We start from the raw sequence: 25775 nt of genomic DNA on the forward strand, positions 1-25775 counted from the left end.
ACAATTACCAGAGAGTTCATTTACACTGTGCCAGCTCCATAAGCTAATTTTAATTGTTTTGCTGTTTGGTTGATTGGTTGGAGCCTGAACACAAGAGTGGACTTCATTAAAGACCACTGAGATGGGCTTCCCTGGTAGCGCAGTACATAAGAATCCACCTGCCAATGCAGGGGACACGGGTTCGAGCCCTGGTCCGGGAAGATCCCACATGCCGCGGAGCAACTAAGCCTGTGCGCCACAACTACTGAGCCTGCACTCTAGAGCCTGCGAGCCACAACTACTGAAGCCCGCATGCCTAGAGCTTGTGCTCCGCAACAAGAGAAGCCAGCGCAATGAGAAGCCCATGTACCACTACTAAGAGTAGCCCCTGCTTGCCCCAACTACAGAAAGCCCACGTGCAGCAATGAAGACCCAATGCAGCCAAAAATAAAATTTAAAAAATTTATTAAAAAAAAAAAAGACCACTGATATGCAAGACATTTCCCGATATAGATAAGAAATCCAAAGACGTGAACGTTAAAATGTTGAACCATGCCTCCACTCCCAAGAGGGGCCAAAGACCCTCTTCACCAAGATAGTGAGATATACATTAAATAAATACCTCTTTAATGTAGTAGCTCTTCAGAGTAGGCTAGAGATGCAGGTGGGAGATTAGCCACTGAAATAGGCTTTCTGATTTTAAAGGGATACTAGGATCTTGGGTTGACAAAGGCCAAGTAGCAGCCTTTAACCACTGCTGTAATAGTCATGGGTTTGGTTACATGCATACATACATACATACGCATGTATATACAAAAGCTCACCACCACCCCAACCTTTTGTATCAGTGGACTTATACTGCATGCTTTTATCACCGAGACACTTATTTTGTCAATCTTCCTCCTCCTTCCTGGTAATCAATGCTGACAGCTTGGTGTAGAGCCTTTCACAACTTTCTCTTTCTTTATAAAACTCATATCCAAACTTATATACACATATATAGGAGTTTTTGTTATTGTTTTATAAAAGAGATCATACTGTATACATATTTTGGCAGTTTGCTTTTCCCACCAAAATTATATACATGGAAATATAAACTAATAATGATCTTTTTAATAGTTGCGTAATATTCCATAATTGTAAAACACAATTTATTAAACTACTTCCTTGCTAGTGGGCATGCAGATTGATTTCAGGTATTTTTGTTTTATGCTATTAAGATAATGTTGAAATAAACATCCTTGTGAGGCTTTTGTGTCTCTGGAATTTATTCACAGGAGTGGAACTGCTGGGTTGCAAGTATGTGCATTTTAAATTTGAAAAGATAGTTTACTTTCCTGAAATTTATATTTTCAAAAGTAAAGTGAGTGTATCCTTCTCATTCATTTTCACAGGCCCACCAGTCAACAATAAGTATTATAATTCTTTATATTTCTAATATGAGCCCTCTATTATCAACATCATCTTGATATAAACCACCCTTTTCCCACTGAATTGAGGTATTATTTTTGTTATGAATTTTAACAATTCAGGATGCTAATTCTGTTGCACCATTTGTCTATTTTTATGCCAATATTAGTGTTTTAATTACAGTACATTTACAATGTTTATTATTTGTTAAAGCAAGTTCCTATCTCCACATATATTCTTTTACAATAAATTTTAAACTAACTTTGAATATGTACTCTTCTATATATACTTTAAAATAATATTACCCAATCCTCTCAACAAAAATCTCCAACCCTAGGGACTTCCCTGGTGGTCCAGTGGCTAAGACTCCATGCTCCCAGTGCAGGGGGCCCAGGTTTGATCCCACATGCTGCAACTAAAAGATCCTGCACACGACTGGCACAGCCAAATAAATAAATAAATATTAAAAAAAAAATCCAACCCTATTGAGATTCTAACTGGAATTGCATTAAATTTGTGTACTAATTTTAAGATGGTTGGCATTTTATGATATCAAGGCTTCACATCCAAGCATATGTTTTTTTGTTTGTTCAGATCTTATGCTCATTAATAAGATTTTTAAATCTTTTAACTATAGGTCCTGTGCCTTTCTTATTAAAATTTTTATCATGTTCTTTTATTTTCTCTTTTTTCACTGTTGTAAATACAATAAATTTTTTCTAGCATTTCCACATGGTTATTGCTATTATAATAAAAGTATTAAGTACATTTATCTTATATCCAGTCCTTTTATCATACTTTCTCATTAGCTATGATATTTTTAAAATTAGTGTTCATTTCTTGATAAGTTAGAGGCAACTTTGAGACATCTAGGTGGAGATGTCAGGTAGTTGGATAAATGTTCCTGGAGCTCAGATCCAAGCTCCAAGGAACTGTAACAGATAAAGGCAAAGGACACTAAGAAGGAACAGCCAATGAAGTAGAGGAAAATCAGCAGCCTATGGTGTTAGGCAAGTCAAGGCATAAAGGTGTTTCAATGCAAAAGGCATGGTCACAATGTCAAATGAGAGGTCAGGTACCATGTGCAAAGAAAAATGTCCACTGGAATTGGCAACATAAAAATTTTGCCAAATCAGATAGGAGCAGTTTCAGTAAAGGGTTGGGGACCAAAGCCAGACTGCGGTGGGTTGAAGAGTTAACGGAAGATGAGAAATAAGAGAGAGCATGTACAGACAACTCCTTCAGAAAATTCTGCTTAGTAGTGAGGCTGTGGAATGAGATTACAGCTGGAAGAGTTGAGGAATCAAGGCAATGGATTTGTTTTGCCTGCTTGTTTATTTGTTGATTTTAAAAAACACAGAACATATTAGAATGATGAGAATGATCCAACAGGAAGGTGAGATTGTTGACTGCAGGCAGAAGCACTGGAGCAAAAAAAGTGAAGACTTTGATAAAAGAAAAAGAAACAGCACCTAAGCACAGTGGATGGCTTGGATAATCATTGTAGGTGGGATATTTCCTCTATTGTAAGATTTATGACTTTCTAAATGCATTGATTATTTAAAAAGGAAAGAAAAGACATGCACTAGTCAGTCTATTCAAGTTGAAAACCAAATAAGCCCTCTAAAAGGAGTCATGAAATAATAAAGATTAGAGGAGAAACTAAAGAATTAAGAAATGAAATGACAGAATTAGAGATCTAGCTCTTTAAAAATTTGCTGGTACTGATTAATTGGGAGATTGGGATTGACATATACACACTAATATGTATAAAATGGATAACTAATGAGAACCTGCTGTATAAAGGAAAAAAAAAAGAATCCACCTTTCAATGCAGGGGATATGGGTTCGACCCCTGGTCGGGGAACTAAGATCCCACATGCTGCGGGGCAACTAAGCCCGCATACCTCTACCACTGAGCCCGTGTGCTCTAGAGCTCACACGCCACAAAAAAAAAAAAAAAAAAAATTTGCTGGTATCTTCTCTTACCTCCTAGCAAGTTCAAAGAAAAAACAAATTAGAACTTAGAACGAGGATAACATGACCATTAAAATAGAATATTTAAATAAAAGACTTAAAAAATAAAAGATCACTATTGCAACAAAAATTTTAAATGTCATATTGAATAATGGAAATGATGACAAATGGAGAGAATTTAGGCAAGCAAAGTTGGAAAATACTCCTCAAAGACAGAATTTGCTCAAAATCCTTTACAGCTAGGTCTCTAACAATTTTCGCCTAAGCTTAAGCCTGTCTTAAGCATGGGTATTTTGGGGGAAAATCTTTACTCCAACAAAATACATTAAAAAATGATCTACTGATAAAGTAGCTTGTTATAGCCCCCCGATAGAAAGGGGTTTACAGAAATATTTCCCGGCTTTAACTGAATTCTTGGGCCAAATACTTTATGAAAAATATGTAGTAAACTTAAGCATTAAGGTTTTCATGGCATGGAATTCAGCATTTATTTAAATAACACTTTTTCTTCTGTCCCATCAACTTTTACTACACAATAATATTGTTTCGCTCAAAAATTTATGCATTTCTGATGAGAAGTCCTTCCTAGGGTAATTATTTATGAAAGAGCAATACATACTAAAAGGCATTACATTGTTAAATTATCAAAATGGTTTGCACAGGCTACTCTATATAAATTAGATCCCTCATCATTCTCTATCCCCTTGACCTTCTTGATTTTTTTCACAGCACTTATCACCCCCTGGCATATTAGATGCTATTCCCTTATTATTATCTTTACCCTCACCACAAAGTCAGCTGCAGTACAGCTTTGTTTGACTCACTGCTGTAGTCCTAGCACTTAAAACAGTACCTGAAAGACAGGTGCTGAATAAATATTTCTCTAATGAATGAATGAATCCAATAACTATAAAAGCAATAATAAAAGATATATACTTATTATGTACATTTTTGAAATTGTAAAATAAACTTAAGAACCAAATGTTAAAAGAATATTAGAAAACATTTACCTCTGGTGACAAAACCTTTTTAGTATTTTCAACTTAAGAGAAAAATCACAATATATTACTCTAAGAACTTCTCTTTTCTATTTCATTCTTTAGGCATAAAATTTGTATCACTTTGAAATCTACTGGCTAAACAGCAGATATCTTTTCAGACTGACATTTCTTTCTTAAAACTGATTATCAAATTATATTCTGTACCTCTTTCTTGTTTTAATAACTTTGCTTTACTTAAATTTGAGATACAAAAGCTCACACAGTATTTAAAATAGGTAAGTGTCAATTATGAATACATTTTTTAAAATGTAATTAAGGAATCCACATGCAATTTCTGCTTCAAAACTGCTCAAATGTTAGTCTGTGAATTTAAAAGATGACATTATTCAGTATGACAATAGCAACACAGATGTCATTAAGATAGACTGCAGATGAGCTCACTTCAACAGTATGGCTTTCAAAGCTATGGCTTCACTCAACAATTTAAATTACAACCATTTAGTAACTGGTTTATATGTGTAATCATTATTATACAAACCTCTCTTCACATAGAGTTTTTAAGAAAACAGTATTTGTTTTATGAGTAATCAATTTTAATGAATCTATTCCTATAGTTTTAAGTGTGTACTACATATTGCATAAAACACATCAAGAATTAATTTTACTGTACTAACTTAGCAGCACTTCACCTCCCCAATTTTCCCCTCAACTATAAAAAGAATAAGTTACAACACATGATTTCAAAGAACCCTTTAAAGTTTGATAATTCCAGGACACTTTTAAAGCTCTGTCAAATTAGGTCTTTTATGAGAATTTGGTTTATTTTAAAAATTTGAAGACTGATATAATTCCACTAACATTTAAAAATGTATGACAGCAGAAAATGTCAGTCTAGTATTTACCCAGGTTAGGAAAGATTTGAGATTTAATTTTAACTTTAATTCCAGAAATAAAAATTCTGTACCTCTTCCCCAAACTCATTAAAAGCAAACATTATAAATGTAAAAGAAATCCTGTATTTATATAAACTCAATAAATTTTGCTATAAGCAGAAAGAACTCAAAGATGAGAAAATAGACAGTACAATCCATCAGGGCAGGGCCACTATATCTGTAACAACTTGTATAGTGCACGACATTCAAACTTTTACTGAATTTAAACCAAAGAATAAATGAATAAATTAATGGCACAGACCTTGAACGATCTTAAAATATAGCAGAAGAGGGTTTTGAATGAAACCCTTACTAATTATCAAGAGGTAAGTATGTCCTTTATTCGGGAGAAGATGAGGTTCCTGAGTTAAGAATTTTGAGGTATACCCCAAAAAAATTAATTTGGTAAGTGAAGAATGGATTTGTGAGGGAAGATGCCATTGGTAGGAAAATCAGAAAACTCTTTGAGGTGAGAGGATAGTAACCTTGGCAGGAAGCAATGAGATCTGAAAGGGGGGTGGCTGTTAAAGATACTACAGGAACAGGCCTGATAAAATGTCTGTGGCAAATGGACAGGAAGAAGTCAAAGAGGACAGCATTTTCCAATGTGGGGGGCTGGAAGAACAGTAATATTAACAGAAATAAGGAAATAAGAAGGATACAGTTTCAGGGGGGACTGAGGGTAGCTTTAGACAAACTTAGCTTTAATTACGTACTTAGCAACAAAATAGCTAGGAATATGGCGTCTAGAGTCATATTTAGCTTATAGTTAAAAATCAATCTACAATCTATTTAAGAAATCAGAAATTTAAAGTGTGGGTAGATGAACCCTGGGCTGTTAACATTGCTTATCTTTGCACTCTTTCCACTCGTTACTACAAACACATAGCATCAAGATCTTTTTTGTAATAAAAACAAGCTTAGAAACACACTCTGATATCCAAAATTAAATTTCTAGCACAATGTTAAATCTTTCACTCTGTTAAAAATATTCGGGAAATATTTCTGATTAAACAGTAAATGAAGAGAATTAACCAAGATGGCGGAGTAGAAGGATGTGCTCTCACTCCCTCTTGCGAGAGCACCAGAATCACAACTGGCTGCTGGACAATCATCGACAGGAAGACACTGGAACTCAGCAAAAAAGATACCCCACATCCAAAGACAAAGGAGAAGCCACAGTGAGACGGTAGGAGGAGTGCAATCAGAGTAAAATCAAATCCCATAACTGCTGGGTGGGTGACTCACAGACTGGTGAACACTTATACCACAGAAGTCCACCCACTGGAGTGAAGGTTCTGAGCCCCCCGTCAGGCTTCCCAACCTGGGGGTCCGGCAACGGGAGGAGGAATTCATAGAGAATCAGACCTTGAAGCCTAGTGAGAACTGATTGCAGGACTTCGACAGGACTGGGGGAAACAGAGATACCACTCTTGGAAGGTGCACATGGAACAGTGTGCGCATCGGGACCCGGGGGAAGGAGCAGTGACCCTGGGGGAGACTGAACCAGACCTACCTGCTAGTGTTGGAGGGTCTCCTGCAGAGGCGGGGGCTGGCTCTGTTTCACCATGGGGACAAGGACACTGGCAGCGGAGGTTCTGGGAAATACTCCCTGGCGTGAGCCCTCCCAGAGTCTGCCATTAGCCCCACCAAAGAGCCCAGGTAGGCTCCAGTGTTGGGTTGCCTCAGGCAAAACAACCAACAGGGAGGGAACCCAGCCCCACCCATCAACAGTCAAGTGGATTAAAGCTTTACGGAGCTCTGACCGCAACAGCAACAGTCAGCTCTACCCACCAGCAGAGCCTCCCATCAAGCCACTTAGATAGCCTCAACCACCAAAGGGCAGACAGCAGAAGCAAGAAAAACTACAATCTTGCAGCCTGTGGAACAAAAACCACATTCACAGAAAGATAGACAAGATGAAAAGGCAGAGGGCTATACACCAGATGAAGGAACAAGAAAAAAACCCAGAAAAACAACTAAATGACATGGAGATAGGCAACCTTCCAGAAAAAGAATTCAGAATAATGATAGTGAAGATGATCCAGGACCTCGGAATAAGAATGGAGGCAAAGATTGAGAAGATGCAAGAAATGATTAACAAAGACCTAGAAGAATTAAAGAACAAACAGAGATGACCAATACAATAAGTGAAATGAAAACTACACTAGAAGGAATCAATAGCAGAATAACTGAGGCAGAAGAACGGATAAGTGACCTGGAAGACAGAATGGTGGAATTCACTGCTGCGGAACAGACTAAAGAAAAAAGAATGAAAAGAAATGAAGACAGCCTAAGAGACCTCTGGGACAACATTAAACGCAACAACATTCACATTATAGGGGTCCCAGAAGGAGAAGAGAGAGAGAAAGGACCAGAGAAAATATTTCAAGAGATTATAGTCAAAAACTTCCCTAACGTGGGAAAGGAAATAGCCACCCAAGTCCAGGAAGCGCAGAGAGTCCCATACAGGATAAACCCAAGGAGAAACACACCGAGACACATAGTAATCAAAGTGGCAAAAATTAAAGACAAAGAAAAATTATTGAAAGCAACAAGGGAAAAACGACAAATAACATACAAGGGAACTCCTATAAGGTTAACAGCTGATTTCTCAGCAGAAACTCTACAAGCCAGAAGGGAGTGGCATGATATACTTAAAGTGATGAAAGGGAAGAACCTACAACCAAGATTACTCTACCTGGCAAGGATCTCATTTAGATTTGATGGAGAAATCAAAAGCTTTACAGACAAGCAAAAGCTAAGAGAATTCAGCACCACCAAACCAGCTCTACAACAAATGCTAAAGGAACTTCTCTAAGTGGGAAACACAAGAGAAGAAAAGGACCTACCAAAACAAACCCAAAACAATTAAGAAAATGCTCATAGGAACATACATATCAATAATTACCTTAAACGTGAATGGATTAAATGCTCCAACCAAAAGACACATGCTTGCTGAATGGATACAAAAACAAGACCCATATATATGCTGTCTACAAGAGACCCACTTCAGACCTAGGGACACATACAGACTGAAAGTGAGGGGATGGAAAAAGATATTCCATGCAAATGGAAATCAAAAGAAAGCTGGAGTAGCTATACTCATATCAGATAAAATAGACTTTAAAATAAAGGATGTTACAAGAGACAAGGAAGGACACTACATAATGATCAAGGGATCAATCCAAGAAGAAGATATTACAATTTTAAATATATATGCACCCAACATAGGAGCACCTCAATACATAAGGCAACTGCTAACAGCTATAAAAGAGGAAATTGACAGTAACACAATAATAGTGGGGGACTTTAACACCTCACTTACACCAATGGACAGATCATCAAAAATGAAAATAAATAAGGAAACAGAAGCTTTAAATGACACAATAGACCAGATAGATTTAATTGATATTTATAGGACATTCCATCCAAAAACAGCAGATTACACGTTCTTCTCAAGTGCGCACGGAACATTCTCCAGGATAGATCACATCTTGGGTCACAAATCAAGCCTCAGTAAATTTAAGAAAATTGAAATCATTTCAAGCATCTTTTCTGACCACAACCCTATGAGATTAGAAATGAATTACAGGGAAAAAAACCTCAAAAACACAAACACATCGAGGCTAAACAATACGTTACTAAATAACCAAGAGATCACTGAAGAAATCAAAGAGGTAATCAAACAATACCTAGAGACAAATGACAATGAAAACACGACGACCCAAAACCTATGGGATGCAGCAAAAGCAGTTCTAAGAGGGAAGTTTATAGCTATACAAGCCTACCTAAAGAAACAAGAAAAATCTCAAGTAAGCAATCTAACCTTACACCTAAAGAAATTAGAGAAAGAAGAATAAACAAAACCCAAAGTTAGCAGAAGGAAAGAAATCATAAAGATCAGAGCGGAAATAAATGAAATAGAAACAAAGAAAACAATAGCAAAGATCAATAAAACTAAAAGCTGGTTCTTTGAGAAGATAAACAAAATTGATAAGCCATTAGCAAGACTCATGAAGAAAAAGAGGGAGAGGACTCAAATCAATAAAATCAGAAATGAAAAAGGAGACATTACAACGGACACCACAGAAATACAAAGCATCCTAAGAGACTACTACAAGCAACTTTATGCCAATAAAATGGACAACCTGGAAGAAATGGACAAATTCTTAGAAAGGTATAACCTTCCAAGACTGAACCAGGAAGAAACAGAAAATATGAACAGACCAATCACAAGGAATGAAATTGAAACTGTGATTAAAAATCTTCCAACAAACAAAAGTCCAGGACCAGATGGCTTCACAGGTGAATTCTATCAAACATTTAGAGAAGAGCTAACACCTACCCTTCTCAAACTCTTCCAAAAAATTGCAGAGGAAGGAACACTCCCAAACTCATTCTATGAGGCCGCCATCACCCTGATACCAAAACCAGACAAAGACACTACAAAAAAAGAAAATTACAGACCAATATCACTGATGAATATAGATGCAAAAATCCTCAACAAAATACTAGCAAACAGAATCCAGCAACACATTAAAAGGATCATACACCACGATCAAGTGGGATTTATCCCATGGATGCAAGGATTCTTCAATATACACAAATCAATCAATGTGATACACCATATTAACAAATTGAACAATAAAAACCATATGATCACCTCAATAGATGCAGAAAAAGCTTTTGACAAAATGCAACACCCATTTATGATAAAAACTCTCCAGAAAGTGGGCATAGAGGGAACCTACCTCAACATAATAAAGGCCACATATGACAAACCTACAGCAAACATCATTCTCAACGGTGAAAAACTGAAAGCATTTCCTCTAAGATCAGGAATGACACAAGGATGTCCACTCTCACCACTATTATTCAACATAGTTCTGGAAGTCCTAGGCATGGCAATCAGAGAAGAAAAAGAAATAAAAGGAATACAAATTGGAAAAGAAGAAGAAGTAAAACTGTCACTGTTTGCAGATGACATGATACTATACATAGAGAATCCTAAAACTGCCACCAGAAAACTGCTAGAGCTAATTAATGAATATGGTACAGTTGCAGGATACAAAATTAATGCACAGAAATGTCTTGCATTCCTATACACTAATGATGAAAAATCTGAAAGAGAAATTATGGAAACACTCCCATTTACCATTGCAACAAAAAGAATAAAATACCTAGGAATAAACCTACCTAGGGAGACAAAAGACCTGTATGCAGAAAACTATAAGACACTGATGAAAGAAATTAAAGATGATACCAACAGATGGAGAGATATACCATGTTCCTGGATTGGAAGAATCAACATTGTGAAAATGACTATACTACCCAAAGCAATCTACAGATTCAATGCAATCCCTATCAAATTACCAATGGCATTTTTTATGGAGCTAGAACAAATCATCTTAAAATTTGTATGGAGACACAAAAGACCCCGAATAGCCAAAGCAGTCTTGAGGGAAAAAATCGGAGCTGGAGGAATCAGACTCCCTGACTTCAGACTATACTACAAAGCTACAGTAATCAAGACAATATGGTACTGGCACAAAAACAGAAACATAGATCAATGGAACAAGATAGAAAGCCCAGAGATAAACCCATGCACCTATGGTCAACTAATCTATGACAAAGGAGGCCAGGATATACAATGGAGAAAAGACAGTCTCTTCAATAAGTGGTGCTGGGAAAACTGGACAGCTACATGTAAAAGAATGAAATTAGAATACTCCCTAACACCATACACAAAAATAAACTCAAAATGGATTCGAGACCTAAATATAAGACTGGACACTATAAAACTCTTAGAGGAAAACATAGGAAGAACACTCTTTGACATAAATCACAGCAAGATCTTTTTTGATCCACCTCCTAGAGTAATGGAAATAAAAACAAAAATAAACAAATGGGACCTAATGAAACTTAAAAGCTTTTGCACAGCAAACAAAACCATAAACAAGACGAAAAGACAACCCTCAGAATGGGAGAAAATATTTGCAAACAAATCAACGGACAAAGGATTAATCTCCAAAATATATAAACAGCTCATGCAGCTCAATATTAAAGAAACAAACACCCCAATCCAAAAATGGGCAGAAGACCTAAACAGACATTTCTCCAAAGAAGACATACAGACAGCCACAAAGCACATGAAAAGATGCTCATCATTACTAATTATTAGAGAAATGCAAATCAAAACTACAATGAGGTATCACCTCACACCAGTTAGAATGGGCATCATCAGAAAATCTACAAACAACAAATGCTGGAGAGGGTGTGGAGAAAAGGGAACCCTCTTGCACTGTTGGTGGGAATGTAAATGGATACAGCCACTATGGAGAACAGTATGGAGGTTCCTTAAAAAACTAAAAATAGAATTACCATATGACCCAGCAATCCCACTACTGGGCATATACCCAGAGAAAACCGTAATTCAAAAAGACACATGCACCCGAATGTTCATTGCAGCACTATTTACAATAGCCAGGTCATGGAAGCAACCTAAATGCCCATCAACAGACGAATGGATAAAGAAGTTGTGGTACATATATACAATGGAATATTACTCGGCCATAAAAAGGAACGAAATTGAGTCATTTGTTGAGACGTGGATGGATCTAGAGACTGTCATACAGAGTGAAGTAAGTCAGAAAGAGAAAAACAAATATCGTATATTAACGCATGTATGTGGAACCTAGAAAAATGGTACAGATGAGCCGGTTTGCAGGGCAGAAGTTGAGACACAGATGTAGAGAACAGACATATGGACACCAAGGGGGGAAAACTGCGGTGGGGTGGTGATGGTGGTGTGCTGAATTGGGCGATTGGGATTGACATGTATACACTGATGTGCATAAAATTGGTGACTAATAAGAACCTGCAGTATAAACAAACAAACAAACAAAACAACTAATACTAAACTTTCATTGGGTTATTTGTATGGAAATATGTTAATATAAATGTTTCGGACATTACATCAAATTTCTAAAAATCTTATATGTTCTGGTATAATGTTATAAGTCATCATCCTAGTTATTACTTTAAAATGTATATCTCAGAAATAACTAATTTTCTTGTCAACTGCATTATTATGAACTTTCATCAAATCTTTAACCATGGTCATTTTTAAGTCTTCTGTCATTTACAGACAGTTCTGGGTGTACTCTGATGCTTTTGCAAATATGTTCCTATAAAAGGGTTTCATCTTCAAGAATTCATGGAAAAGACTCTGACAAGTACAGGTTTCTGGTAACTGACTGTACTGCTGAACTGAATGAATAAACATTTTCAAAACTCTAATGAAAAACTGATAAACTCATAAAAGTGCTAACAAAAGATCAAGATGAAAAAGAAATTAATTACATGGGACTGAGTGAACTGATGAGGATGAGTATAATTTTTGTGACTTTCTGTTTGAATTAAAAAAAAAAAAATCCCACAAGGACTCAGAGGCAAAGAATATACAAATCAATTTTCACTGCAAAGTAAAGGAGCTGTTACAGTGGAGGATTACTGGACTGAATGTCAATATTATGACATAGTATGAGTGTGTTTCATGTTTGGTAACTGCAATCATTGTTGCTTTTGTTGTGGTCATCCATGTACAATGCTTGGTGTCAGTCTATTTATCTCTTGTAAAAATAAAATACAGTGTGTGTGTGTGAAAAAAAAACAGTAAATGAAAATTAAAAATAAGTATTGAATTTAAATTCAGCTGTAACAGGCTAAGAGATTTAGTTTAGCTTTCTAAGTTACACAGTAGATTGAAAACAGCAGTTGAGAACTCTCATATACACTGAAGACTCAAGACTAATTTCATGGTAATAGCCATCTAGTACAAGCATTTTATTTCTTTGTGTACCCTAAAAGTATTGTGATATATACTTATATAAGATCAAGGTGAAAAAAAAAATGAGTGGGGTAAATTTTAACCTTTAAACTAAATTATGTCTCCTTGTTATATGGTCACATAGCATTCCAAACTACTTGCTCAGGTAATTCAATAATCTCACTGAAATTATTTACTTAATGTCTGCCTTCTTCCCAAGACTGGAAACTCTATGAAGGTTACAGAAAGGACTATGGCTTTTGAAGCACTTACAATACAGGCACTGACATTCAATTTTAAAACTGCAATACAGCATGGTAAAAATATACAGGGGCAAGCACAGGATGCTAAGATAGCTGCAGAGGTGAAAGATATATTTCCAGTTAAGCTGGAACTCTGAGTATGATAAAAGCCCCCTTGTTGGATGAAACCCATAGCTGGTCCATTAAATGAAAAAGTTAGTAAGCATAAAAATTATATTTACGTATTCTTAAAGGTTTTATTTCAACTTAAACATAAATGCACATTCATTCACAAATCTTTTCATATAGGGTTAATGCCATATATTTGACGTGGGCCTCCTACTGAGTTTGGGTCCTCTTTCTTGCATAAGCCATGCTCACAATGACCCATCATCTATGATTTCCACTTATTGCTTTTATAAATGGAGAGACAACTTAAAAGCACTTCTGAAAGAATATGAATACAGAATCCATTAGTCCAATGGTCTATCCACCACGAGATAAAAAACTTGCGCCAGAATGTAAATTAATGCACTGCTTCCTTCAAGGAGAAAGTCTTACCACGAAAAAGCTCTCAGCTGAACCAAACAGTGTGCTTAATGATGTAGTTAATTTACTTTCTGGTGTGGGCTCCTTATTTCCTTGAGAACCACTAATAGTCTAATGACCAGTTAGCTGGACCATGGACTTGAACACTTTGACAGCCTCTGGTTTAGACTTTGATGATGTTCCCCCTAGTCTTTTACAGTTATCCAGCCTTCATCAAATTTCATAGCAAATTTGTTAATAATTCATTTATATTGAGATGATGTCCCAAAGCAGTCAACTTAATTTTCAAAGAATGAATTCTCTTTTCCTTACACTCTCATGAATTTACATGTTTACCAATGTTTTATAGTTACCATAACAAGCATAACTGTTAAAAACAGGTTTGTGAATAAACACAACCAACTTTTGGTAAGTACCCAACTCAACAGGTAGGCACAGAGTCATGCAGGTCTGCTGTGGAGTAGCCTACTCAGCCATGAGTGATCACTTGGCCCCTGGTATCAGTAAGTACATTTTACAGAGGGAAGAGAGTGCGTTAGGTTAAAACCATGAGTCAGTTCAGAGTTAGTTGGTGGGGGGCGCTTCTGCTGTCATTTTCCCACATGGTCATTTATTAGTGGCAGCCTAAGTGGTAGAGCAGAAAGAACTTGAGTCAACAATTGAGCCACTCACCAGCTAGCTGTATAATTCTAACAAATCACTTTACCTCCTCGATCTTCAGTTTTCTCTTAAGATAAATGGATTAAGTAAGTAGCACGTGGAAGAACTGAGTAAGAATCTGAATTTGTAAAAGCAGCTACCACTTTTTCAGTGTGCAAATGTGCAGGGTAACATGGAATACTTTACATTGAATGGAGCATTCAGTTGTCACAGACACTTGAGCAATGGGGGTCATTCCGCTTTCCCCTTACACGTGAGGACCCTGAAGTGAAGTAAGGCTACATATATCTATCTGGTGAGTAGCAGGGTTCAATTTGAATCCAAGACTGGCTCTAAAGACCATACACTGTCAAGTACATCACATTGCTTCTTGCTTTTAAAGTATTCTCATTTGTAACCCACAGCTACCTTGTTAGAAGGTAGAGTAGGTATTTACACTCATTGTCCAAATTGGGAAGCAGACTCAGGGTGTAGCTGATTTGTTATCTAGGTTATCAAGGTTAGCTATCTAGAAGAGAGCCATAGAGCAGACTTAAATGCTTTATCAGTAAGACTGACCAAACTAAAAGCAAAAAGACAATAAGCAAGAAAAAAAGAGTACTTACCACATCACTCCTAATATAACAAAATACTAAGTTCATCATTATTGCAATTAAGTGCCAATATGGCATTTATTCACCAAATACAAATGCCTCACAGATTTTGCCCCACTTGGCTCCCTCCCAACTTCTGTCACTATTTCTTATAGGGTGAAGTGCTGACCCACATTAACATCAAAAGTACCTTTTCGGGGCTTCCCTGGTGGCGCAGTGGTTGAGAATCTGCCTGCCGGTGCAGGGGACACGGGTTCGAGCCCTGGTCTGGGAAGATCCCATATACCGCGGAGCAACTAGGCCTGTGAGCCACAATTACTGAGCCTGCGCGTCTGGAGCCTGTGCTCCGCAACAAGAGAGGCCGCGACAGTGAAAGGCCCGCGCACCACGATGAAGAGTGGCCCCCGCTTGCCACAACTAGAGAAAGCCCTCGCACAGAAACGAAGACCCAACACAGCCAAAAATAAATAAATAAATTTATTAAAAAAAAAAAAAAAAAAAGTACCTTTTCATCCCTCAACTGTCTGTTGGTACTAACAGCTTGTAGTAGAACAAGCTACATTTTAAAAATCAGCTAAACTAATATTATATGGCCTTTTAATCCCCAACTCATCTATAGAAGTTATCACAATTGATACTCTGAAGACCATAGCATGATTATAACAAAATATTTACTTTAAAAAACAGCCCTTTGACTTGACGACAGGTCAAAACGAAAGATTTCCTTAGCACCACCACCTCCTTAGATTCTGTGAATTTAAGCATGTATTTGCTGTGGCACAAGGATGAAAATCATACCATAAATATGACGGCAAACCACTGCTAAATTCCTGCTGGATACTTTATGTTTGGCATGTGCACATAGCTGTCTTATATACCATAAAAAGTAATAATCTGTATAACCGTAATTTTATCTTTTACTGACCTGAACCAAATCCAGTCAGCGTTTCTGTCTTCTTTGTAGCTTTATGGTGATGGAAAAAAGTAATCAATCAGTACTCTCTAGACACAAATATAATCAAGCAAAATTGCCTGAGTTCTCGGAACATAATGAGCCCATCACAGATCAACTTGACTCTGCTGTAGGATCAATCAGATTTTATGAACTGTATTTTATATTAGATAGAACAGTGTAAGCTGGGTAAGGAAAGGGTCAAAAGGGCAATGTAAGCAACAGAGAGGAGAAAAACGTGAAGCACTAGGTTTCTCAACTGCTCATAATTAGAAATGGTTAATCACTACAAATGTTAAACCAGTTAGCCATTAAAGAAACTCCCTGGCTTGCCCTACAACCAGGCCTAAAAAAACCAAACCAAACCAAAAAAAAGGGAAAAAGAAAGAAAGAAAGAAAAGAAGTGAAAAAGCCACCAAAAGACTGTTCTATAATTTAACTCTGGCAAAAAGCAAAATAAGGCATGCTAGTGAGTCAAATGGCGATCAGTGGAGACCAGTGGAGGCGAGGATTATTTCTTAGTGTTAATCCAATTTTCTCAGGCAGTTCAGAGCAGTCCTCCCAAACTCTCAGTCTTCAAGTTGGGGGTTGGGGGGGATGGCGAATAAATTTAGAAAGACGAACTGGTTCAGGCCCCTCCATCCAGTGGACTATGCTGAAGCTGTCCAGCAATTCTAAACTCCTGCAGAGCACAGAATTGAGTATTCCCTCTTTCTGCTTATCAGAGAAATATCTCCCCAAAGAAAGGCAAATATTTACTAGAAATGAACCAACCAGCCTTTGGCTCTTCACACTATAGCCAAAGTTAACCTTCCAAAGTGTAATTCTTGACATCACGCTTACTTAAAACTTTTTTTTTCCCTGATCACCTACAAGATAAATAAAAGCCAAGATCTTTAGTATGGAATTCAGTGTTTTTGACAACCTAGCAGTCCTTGCCTTTAGTATGGAATCTTTAGTATAGATCTTTAGTATAGATCTTTAGTATGGAATTCAGTGTTTTTGACAACTTAGTAGTCCTTGCCTACCTTTCCAGTCTTCCCTTTCTCTCAAGCTCTCTATTTCACACTTTCTGTCACGAAGAGTTAAAACACACTACATTAACATAAGCAAAATGAATATTATTGAATACTTCCCAAATGAAAAGGACTACGGAAAACACTGTGGATAATGACAAGTGTGGGTAAAATCTTTTTCCCTTCTACTACTAACCTTCAGTTAACTCTCTTGGCTCTATTCCCCTGGCAATCTGATGGAAGTAGGTATGTCGACTATGTTACCTGGCAACATTGCTTATAGTAAAAATGATCCCCCGATTAGTAAATTTGCATCTGGACTCAGAGGAATGATAAATGAATTATAAATACCTCTTAAGAAGCCATAACTTTGACTTTCCTAAGTGTGGTGGCTCTTGTAATTGGCACATTCCCTGTGGGGACCCTGGAAGCTAAGTCTATGGAATCCTGTAAGAGAGAACTGTCTCCTGTGGGACACGAGGTTTTTAAGCCAACTCAGCTCTCGCATCTTCCTGTTGTGAGCTTTGTCTCCTTGCACCTAAGCTTTCGCGGGGAGAGATGTCTCCCAGGTGGCTACATGAACTGCTTACATGGCCTGCTGTAAGGATTACAGCCACTGATGAGGAACACGTGATGCTGCCTTGCTGGCAAGCTGTGGTTCCTGTCTGATAGCCTTCTGAGTAAACAAGCCTGTGGTAGTTTTACGAGTCTGAACCCAAGAAGACCCATTCATTTGCACAGCAACAAGACTATAAGAATGTCTTAGAATGACGTTCCAGATGTTCTACAATCTGAACCCAACCCCTTCCTCTTTTTTTTTTAGCCTAACATGTATCCCTGTCAAATCCCACCTAATCTCTTATACAGCTTTTACTCGCCTTCCTCTGTGGTTATTTGTTCCTGGGGATTCCCTCTTCCAGGTAACATATACTACCTCTCCACAATCCATCCCTTCAGCCATCTGCTAAGGTGAAGCTACGGATGTTTTTCAACCAAAACTAAAGGGGATATTGCATAGGTAAAGAATGCCAAGGAAACTTTTCTAGAGAAGCTAAGTACACAGTTTACAGAAAAAGAATGGAAATTTATCAAGAATAAAAATAGGTTAAGTTGGTGGAGAAATATGGCGATCATGTTAAAGGGTAAAATGCCAAGTAGAGTGTCTAGACCAATTTGGAGGATAGAAAAGAACAGCGTAGGGCTTCCCTTGTGGCACAGTGGTTAAGAATCCGCCTGCCAATGCAGGAGACACAGGTTCGAGCCCTGGTCCAGGAAGATCCCACATGCCATGGCGCAACTAAGCCCGTGCGCCACAACTACTGAGCCTGCGCTCTAGAGCCCATGAGCCACAACTACTGAGCCCACATGCCACAACTACTGAAGCCCACGTGCCTAGAGCCCGTGCTCCGCAACAAGAAGCCCACGCACTGCAAGGAAGAGCAGCCCCCGCTCGCTGCAGCTAGAGAAAACCTGTGCGCAGCAATGAAGACCCAACTCAGCCAAAAATAAAAAATAAATAAAATAAATAAATTTAAAAAAAAAAGAAAGAACAGCGTAAAGCAGTCTATTAAGTGCTCCCTTCTTCCTGCATTATTAGCCATGGGAAGAAACCAGGGAGCACTGCATTAGCATCAAAAGTAGGTGACTTAATAAGAGTTAGACAATTCAGTAGTCTGTACCTTGGGAGAGGGAGAAGGGATGGCTAAAAGGATTACAATGGAGATGGCATTTGCCGGTGTTCAGGGAGGGGATATTGTTGCCACAAGTCAGCTCCAGTTTTACCTTCTTATCCTGATTATTCTAATCAGCCTATCCCAGGAGATTTGCAAGCTGATGTTAATTATGTAGCAGAACTTTCACCAGCATCACAGGTTTCTTTCATCCTAAGCTATTAGAACTGCCTCCTTTATTACAAAGTTGTCAATTATCCTAACTTGTTATATTGATATTTTAGGGCCAACTCTATTATTTTCAAATTCTGATAGTGGTTAACTTAAGAACTAACCAAGATGTGGCACTTAGAAAAAAAGTAGTTCTTTTGGAATTGCTAAAGACTCTAGTTAGTTTCCTTTAAGTGTATGAACTCTTAGGTTAAACACACCCATTTAACAGCAGAATAGAGAAAACCAGTCAACAGAGAAAAAGAGGAATGAAGTGTATGTGCAGAGAGAGACACTGACAAGAAATCACATAGACCTGGAGGGGGCAAGCAGCCCAGCTCCTAACTTTCTGTTATTGATGCCAGTTGCCTCTGAGACTCAGCTGCACTTCTTGCCCTTGGATTCTTTGACATAAAGCTATATCCCTTTTCTAACAAAACACTCTTTTTGCTTAAATTAGTTTAAATAATTTTCTATAACTTGTCACCAAATAATCCCTAAGACCAAAAAAGATGGTTAGAGGCAAAGTGTAACGATGTATATATACATAATCAGGTTTTATCATATTGAAAGATTCTGTTAATTTTTTTTTAATGTTGTTTTAAAGAGAAAGGGATGTTATGGTATCTAACATCCTGCCTCATACACACCACATTTAACAAATGTTTATTGAATGGACATATAATTAAAAAATAATGAAATCCACTTGGCCAAACAGTTTGTCTAATTGGGAGTTTTCAAAAGCATTTCAGTTCCAATTAATAAAACACGTTCTTTAAATTCTCATTAGCATAATTCTATGATTATATATATATACACAAAGAAATGCTGTTTTCTATTCTCTAAATGGAATACTGAAAAACATAATCTGGATTTGATTTATTCAGATTTTGTATTAACTTGTGGTACTATAAAGTCTGCTTAGATTGTTCTTAAGACTATTCCCGTTCTCCTCCTTCTGGGCACGAGATAGAATTGCAGTTCTCCACCTCCTTGAAGTTAGGTTGCAGTCATATGACTTGTTTGGCCAATGAAATGGCAGTAGAAGTTACTGTGTCACTTTCATGTAGAGCCTTTAAGAGCCAATGTGCAATTTATCACATCTTCTCCCCTCCCTAACAAATGTGGAAGCAGGTGTCGAGATGGAGCCTCTGACAACCTGGAGCTCTAAATGATTACTGGAACAGAGCTCTCCTGCTGACCCTAACTGGACATGTAGCCTGATTGAGCAACAAACCTTTGTTGTTTTAAACCACTAAGATGTGAGGGCTTTTGTTACCACATCATTATTTACCCTACCTGATATACTCTGCAAACCCCTCTCATTGTCTTCAGAATGGTAACGTTTTGTACAGCATTGCATCATTTATAGAATATTTTCTTATAGAAGTATCGCTCATTATCCAAACTCTCAAAATCCAAACACAACTGGATGGAGTCAAATAAATTTTTGGACTAATCCTTCATTCTCTCAACCCCTCACTACTTGCTATCTGAAACTCAGAGACCAAATATATTTGGATAGGATGATATTCCTTGCTGTTCAAACTCTTGCCATCTACACTCAAGAACAGAAAAAATTTGGACAGTAAAGGATTCCTGATACATTATTTCATTTGTGCCCTTAAAGCTGTTTTTCTACTACCCAGTACCTACTAGACTCTCAACATCTATTGAATGAATTGTGTGCTGTCATCATTCTAATCTTACAAATAAGGAAACAGATTCAGAGAGGTTCATAAACTTACTGGAAACAACCCTGCACATTAGTAGCACAATCCCAGATTTTCCGGCTCCAAACCCCTTTCCATTATGTACCATGCTTTCCAAGAAGATCTCTTACAGCTACAGAATTCTAGGATTTGATAGTAATAGTACCAACAGTGTTTAGGATAAAAAGTAAATGTTAATGACATATTTACATCCAAGAATAATAAAAGTCAACCTTTAAGGAGTTCTACTTGCCTAAACCTAGTTTAATTCCAGACCCTGAGTACCCTGAAGCACAGAACAGGAAAAAGCTCTAGAGATCATTTGGCAATTTGCAGAACAACAAGGAACTATAAAAGAACTCCGGGGAGAAGTAGCCTTTTCCTTTGAGATATAGTATTTTAAAATTCTGACTTTTAGGGACTTCCCTGGAGGTCCAGTGGTCAAGACTCTGCACGTCCAACACAGGGGTCGAGGGTTCGATCCCTGGTCTGGGAACTAAGATCCCACATGCCGCACAGCCAAAAAAAAAAAAATTCTGACTTTTAGATTATCTTCAGTTTGGCTCTTAATAAACTGGCTTACCTCAAACCCTTTGCTAATTCTTATCAAACCTCAGCTGTAAGAAATATTCACAAAGAATCACCTGAAGGGGGCTTCCCTGGGGGCGTAGTGGTTAAGAATCCGCCTGCCAACACAGGTGACAGGGGTTCAAGTCCTGGTCCAGGAAGATCCCACATGCTGCGGAGCAACTAAGCCCATGCACCACAACTACTGAGCCTGCACTCTAGAGCTCACGAGCCACAACTACTGAGCCCGTGCGCCATAACTACTGAAGCTCACACGCCTATAGCCGGTGCTCCGCAACAAGAGAAGCCACCACAGTGAGAAGCCCGTGCACCGCATCGAAGAGTAGCCCCCGCTCGCCGCAACTGGAGAACGCCCGGGCGCAGCAACGAAGACCCATCGCAGCCAAAAATAAATAAAATAAAAAAAAATAAAAAAAAGAATCACCTGAAGGATAGGGAATCCACCCATTTCTACAGGTTGTGGTTCTCAATTTGTGTTCCATAGTCAAATAATTTTGGAAAAGGTCACACAATACATCCCCCTTTAAGACAGTAAACTTGAACATTAGCCAAGAAATTGAGGGAAAAAAAACTATTGAAATTTGTCTAACCCAGTTATCTCAAACTTATTTGAGCTCAGAATCTTATTTTAAGAAATAAACTACTAATTTCTGACGCCTAAGAAGAACACAGTTCGGGAAATACTGTTCTAGGTAATTCTAAACGTTATGAATGGATCAAGTTAAGCCTTCAGAGAACTCACCTTTAGAGTCTTACCATTGTCCTATACTGAAGAACACCGTTATCCAAAATTCATCAGTTTCTGTAGGGATATTTTAAAGCTGTTGTCAACTGCACCACAACAATCTTCCTTTTTATTAGGGCCCATGAGAAAATGTTCCTCTCAGGCCTCATTACTAGAAAATGTCGTGCTTATGCAGGAGAACTGGTTTGTTTTTATCTTGGAATTAGAAACACACTGAAACTTATTTTATTCCACTCTCTCTCTTTTTTCCACCTGGCTGCTAGGGAAGTCCAGAGCCAAAACTGTGACTCACCTCTAGTATGGGATCTTATGCACTTGGTATTATCTTACCCTTGACTTTGTAGTCTTTTTTTCCCCTGCTCTGCCTCAGTTTTTCTCATTTAGTTTTGTTTTACCCTACAATACCATATGGACACTAAGTTGCTTCAAATCATTTTTGAAACTATCTATTGTATATACTAAGTCCTATTTTCTTACAATTTCATATTGATATCTCCCTACCTGTCCCATTACCCCAAAATATCAGTGTCACCTTTGTGTAAAAGTATCCACATAGTTATGACAAGCCAATAGAACATACACATTCACAATATAATCAAGTTCGCAACGCTTAAACCAGAAGAAAAGTTACTACTGGGTTTTCAGCGGTCTAATACCAAAAAGACTTATTAAACTCTTTTCTAAACGTAAGGACAACTACCATTTATTGGGCACCAGTAACTGCTAGGCACTTAACACACAACAGTTACATTTTATTATTTTTTTTAAAGAAAGCAAGGACATTGGCATATACGTGATCCCTGGAAAGATGCACAAGAAACTGGTAATATTGGTGGGTTGGGCGAGAGACTTTGTGTATCTCTTTTGTACCGTTTGAATTTTATGAATCTATCAATTACTCAAAAAAAATTTTTTTAAAAACGGAATGATAATAAAGACGTCAGAAATGCTTTACTCTTTGATTCAGTAAACTTTCTTCGTCAGCTTTTGATCCCTGCGTATGCACTGAAACGCCTAAATGAAAAAGTTTCAACCAGACACGCCGGTTTTTATTGAAATAAAGTCTCTTTCTGATTCTCCACACTCCGGGGATGAGGCAATTATATACTTAAAAACTTAGATTATGATCGCCTGCGGGTAACAATGAAAAAAAAAAAGTGGAAATAAGGTTTCCACTTTGTTTTACTGGTAGAAGAGTACGGGGAGGAAGCACTGATTCTGGACAGCAGCCCACGCCGCAGTCGGCCTGCCACAAACGCCGCGTCCAGAACTTTGCACAACTCGAGGGCGGCCCAGACGCAGCTCCGGACTCTCTGCTGCGCGGCGGAAGACCGGGCCGGGGTTCGAGCCCCGGGCGCGGCTCGGGGAAGTCCCCGCCTGGCCCACCCCTCCGGACCGAGACGCCCCGGGGCCGCCTCCCCGAGGGCCCGGCCGGAGTCTGGCCGCCGCGGCCGGGCGGGAGGCTCGCGCGGAGACGGGAGCGGGCCTCGGCGCGCGGCCGGCCCGCTGCGGCCCCATCCCCGACGCCGAAAAGGAAGTCGCACTTACCGCGTCGGGCTCTGGAGGCGCCCGGGGGTCACGGCGGGGCGGGGCGGCCAGGCGGGAGGAGGAGGGAAGGCGGGGGACGGGGGCCTGCGGGCCAAGGAGAGGGATGCTCGGCCCCTCGAGCGCCCCCAGCTCCTTCCCGGCAGCCTCACCCCCGGCGCCGGCCGGCCCGGAGCGAGCCACTCCGCCTCCGTCAGGCCGCACCAGGCCAGTGGGGAGAGAAATTCGTCTGGCAGCCCCGAAGGGGGGCGAGCGAGTCGGCGGGTGGGGGTCGGGGGCCGGCTCGCCCGTCAGTCCGGGCGCGGCGCGAGCGGCTGCCCGCCCCGCCCCCTCCAGCCAGGCCCCGCCCCCTCCAGCCAGACCCCGCCCCCTCTTCGCTGGCCCCCTTGCCCCGAGAGACCGCCGCCGCCACCCGGTTGGCGGTTTCCCTTGCCCCCGGAGTGGTGCGCGCCGACGGCCTGGGCCCGGGGAGGGAGAGGAGAAGGGGGAGGGGCGGGGAGTAGAGGGGAGGCTAGGGCGCAGGCTGCGGGGAGGGGAGCTTGTGGGGGAGGGGGACGTCAGGCTGGGTGGGGCTCTGGGTGGAGGGGGCGGGGCGCGGAGGACCTGACAAAGATTCTGGTTGTTCCCCGCCCCTTGAAACTGGGATAAGGGGGAATTCCTGGGGGTGGAAGTTTAGGAAGAGGTCCCTCTGCAGGGCTGGAAGCCGATCGGAGAGCTGGCCTGTGTTTTTTTGATTCCTTGGAGAACAGGACTGTATTGTCCTAGAGCTTTGGGGGAACTCACCAAGAGTTGCCTCTCTTCTCCAGCCCCTGCAACCCGTCCCCTCGCAACACTCGGATAATTATTGTGCTCCAGGTAGTGGGTTTGTGGGTATTGTGACATAGCAGTTATGATCCTCAACTCTGTGGCCATAATCATTGGTTTCCAATGGTGGGATAATAAGAATTCCTCAAAAGTTGGTTCCTTATCCATTTCTCTAGCCAATGTATGTTAATGTATATATATGATAGATGCTGAGAATGTCAATGACTAGTTTATTCAGCGCCTATATGGCAAACACAAATCTAAAGCGCTTTATGTATGTTAACTCACTCAGTCTTAAGCAAAACAGTTAAGGTCCCTGCCCCACGGAGCTCACGGTGGATAAGGGAGGGAAGGGGTTTCCTTAGTTTGTCTCAGACTGATGTGTAAATGAAATGTCCACCTGCTTTTTGTTCTCAATGTAATGCATATGTTCATTATTTGTAGAGTCAGTGTACTCTGAGCCATCTCTATCTATCCCATCGGTGATGGCTGCATGTGGTCAGTCCTCCCAAAATGACTTACTAAGGAGGTCTTCAGTACGTGTCCATAATGAAAACCCAATGGAAGCAAATGGTCCAGAAGACTGATGGGTCAAGTCATAAGCAAAACAACATAGCCAAATTGTGGCAACAGCCTGGGGTGCCTGGGAGATCTATTTAGGGATCTATTTTGTACACTCCCTCTTGGGGAAGTGGTTAGAAAAAGCAAAGTAATGTAAAACAATGAAGCATTGATATGCTAGTTCAAAGTGGATGACCTGATTTTAAACTGTTACAATCAGGAAGAGATACTTCACAAAATCTACCACTGAGGGCTCCAACCGCAAAGCTCAGGATACATTTTTTATCAGAGCCACCTGGAAGAGACGCCCCACTCCCTCTTTGCAATCACACCTACCATGCACAGATAAAAATTACTTCTATAGCATTGTCTTGTGTACTTAACACAAGATAACTGTGTAAACCCACAGCCTGAATTTATAGAATTTGGTACTAATTTTAAGCTCTCATTTGATTTTTCAGTGTTAACATTTGTGCACATTGACAGCAAATGACATTCTTCTCATAGTTTTGTTTCCTCTCATAGTTATTTGTTCAGTTTTGGAAATTTAATTCAGTCTTTTTCATTTGGGTTTATAGTGAGAAAGGCTAAAAAAGCATTACAATCAAATCAGATTACAGCTGCAGTAAAAAAGAAACAGGAATTCCCTCTCTCTCTCTCTCTTTTTTTTCCCCCATGCTAAGTATACTGTTTGTTCGGTTCTGAAATCTATTCTCTGACTTACTAATCTGTTTTCAGTTTATTTGCTCCTCCACCCCAGTGAAAGCAAATCAAATAAAACATCCCTCATGATCGGGC

The 25775-nt window shown here is 39.3% G+C and overlaps 1 protein-coding gene across 2 annotated transcripts in view; it reads right to left on the minus strand.

Annotated features, from left to right (window-relative positions):
* KLHL5 (kelch like family member 5) overlaps positions 1-23888 on the minus strand; it is a 94947-nt gene extending 71059 nt beyond the window's left edge. The window contains exon 1 of one of the 2 annotated variants that reach the window (XM_057547432.1): positions 23616-23888. The gene's annotated coding sequence lies outside the window, so the exon portion shown is untranslated. The remainder of the gene's footprint in view (positions 1-23615) is intronic. The other variant, XM_057547431.1, reaches the window with a different exon arrangement.
* Between the last annotated feature and the right edge of the window lie 1887 nt (positions 23889-25775).

Source organism: Balaenoptera acutorostrata, chromosome 5, assembly GCF_949987535.1.
Source record: "Balaenoptera acutorostrata chromosome 5, mBalAcu1.1, whole genome shotgun sequence".
NCBI classification, from domain to species: Eukaryota; Metazoa; Chordata; class Mammalia; order Artiodactyla; family Balaenopteridae; genus Balaenoptera; species Balaenoptera acutorostrata.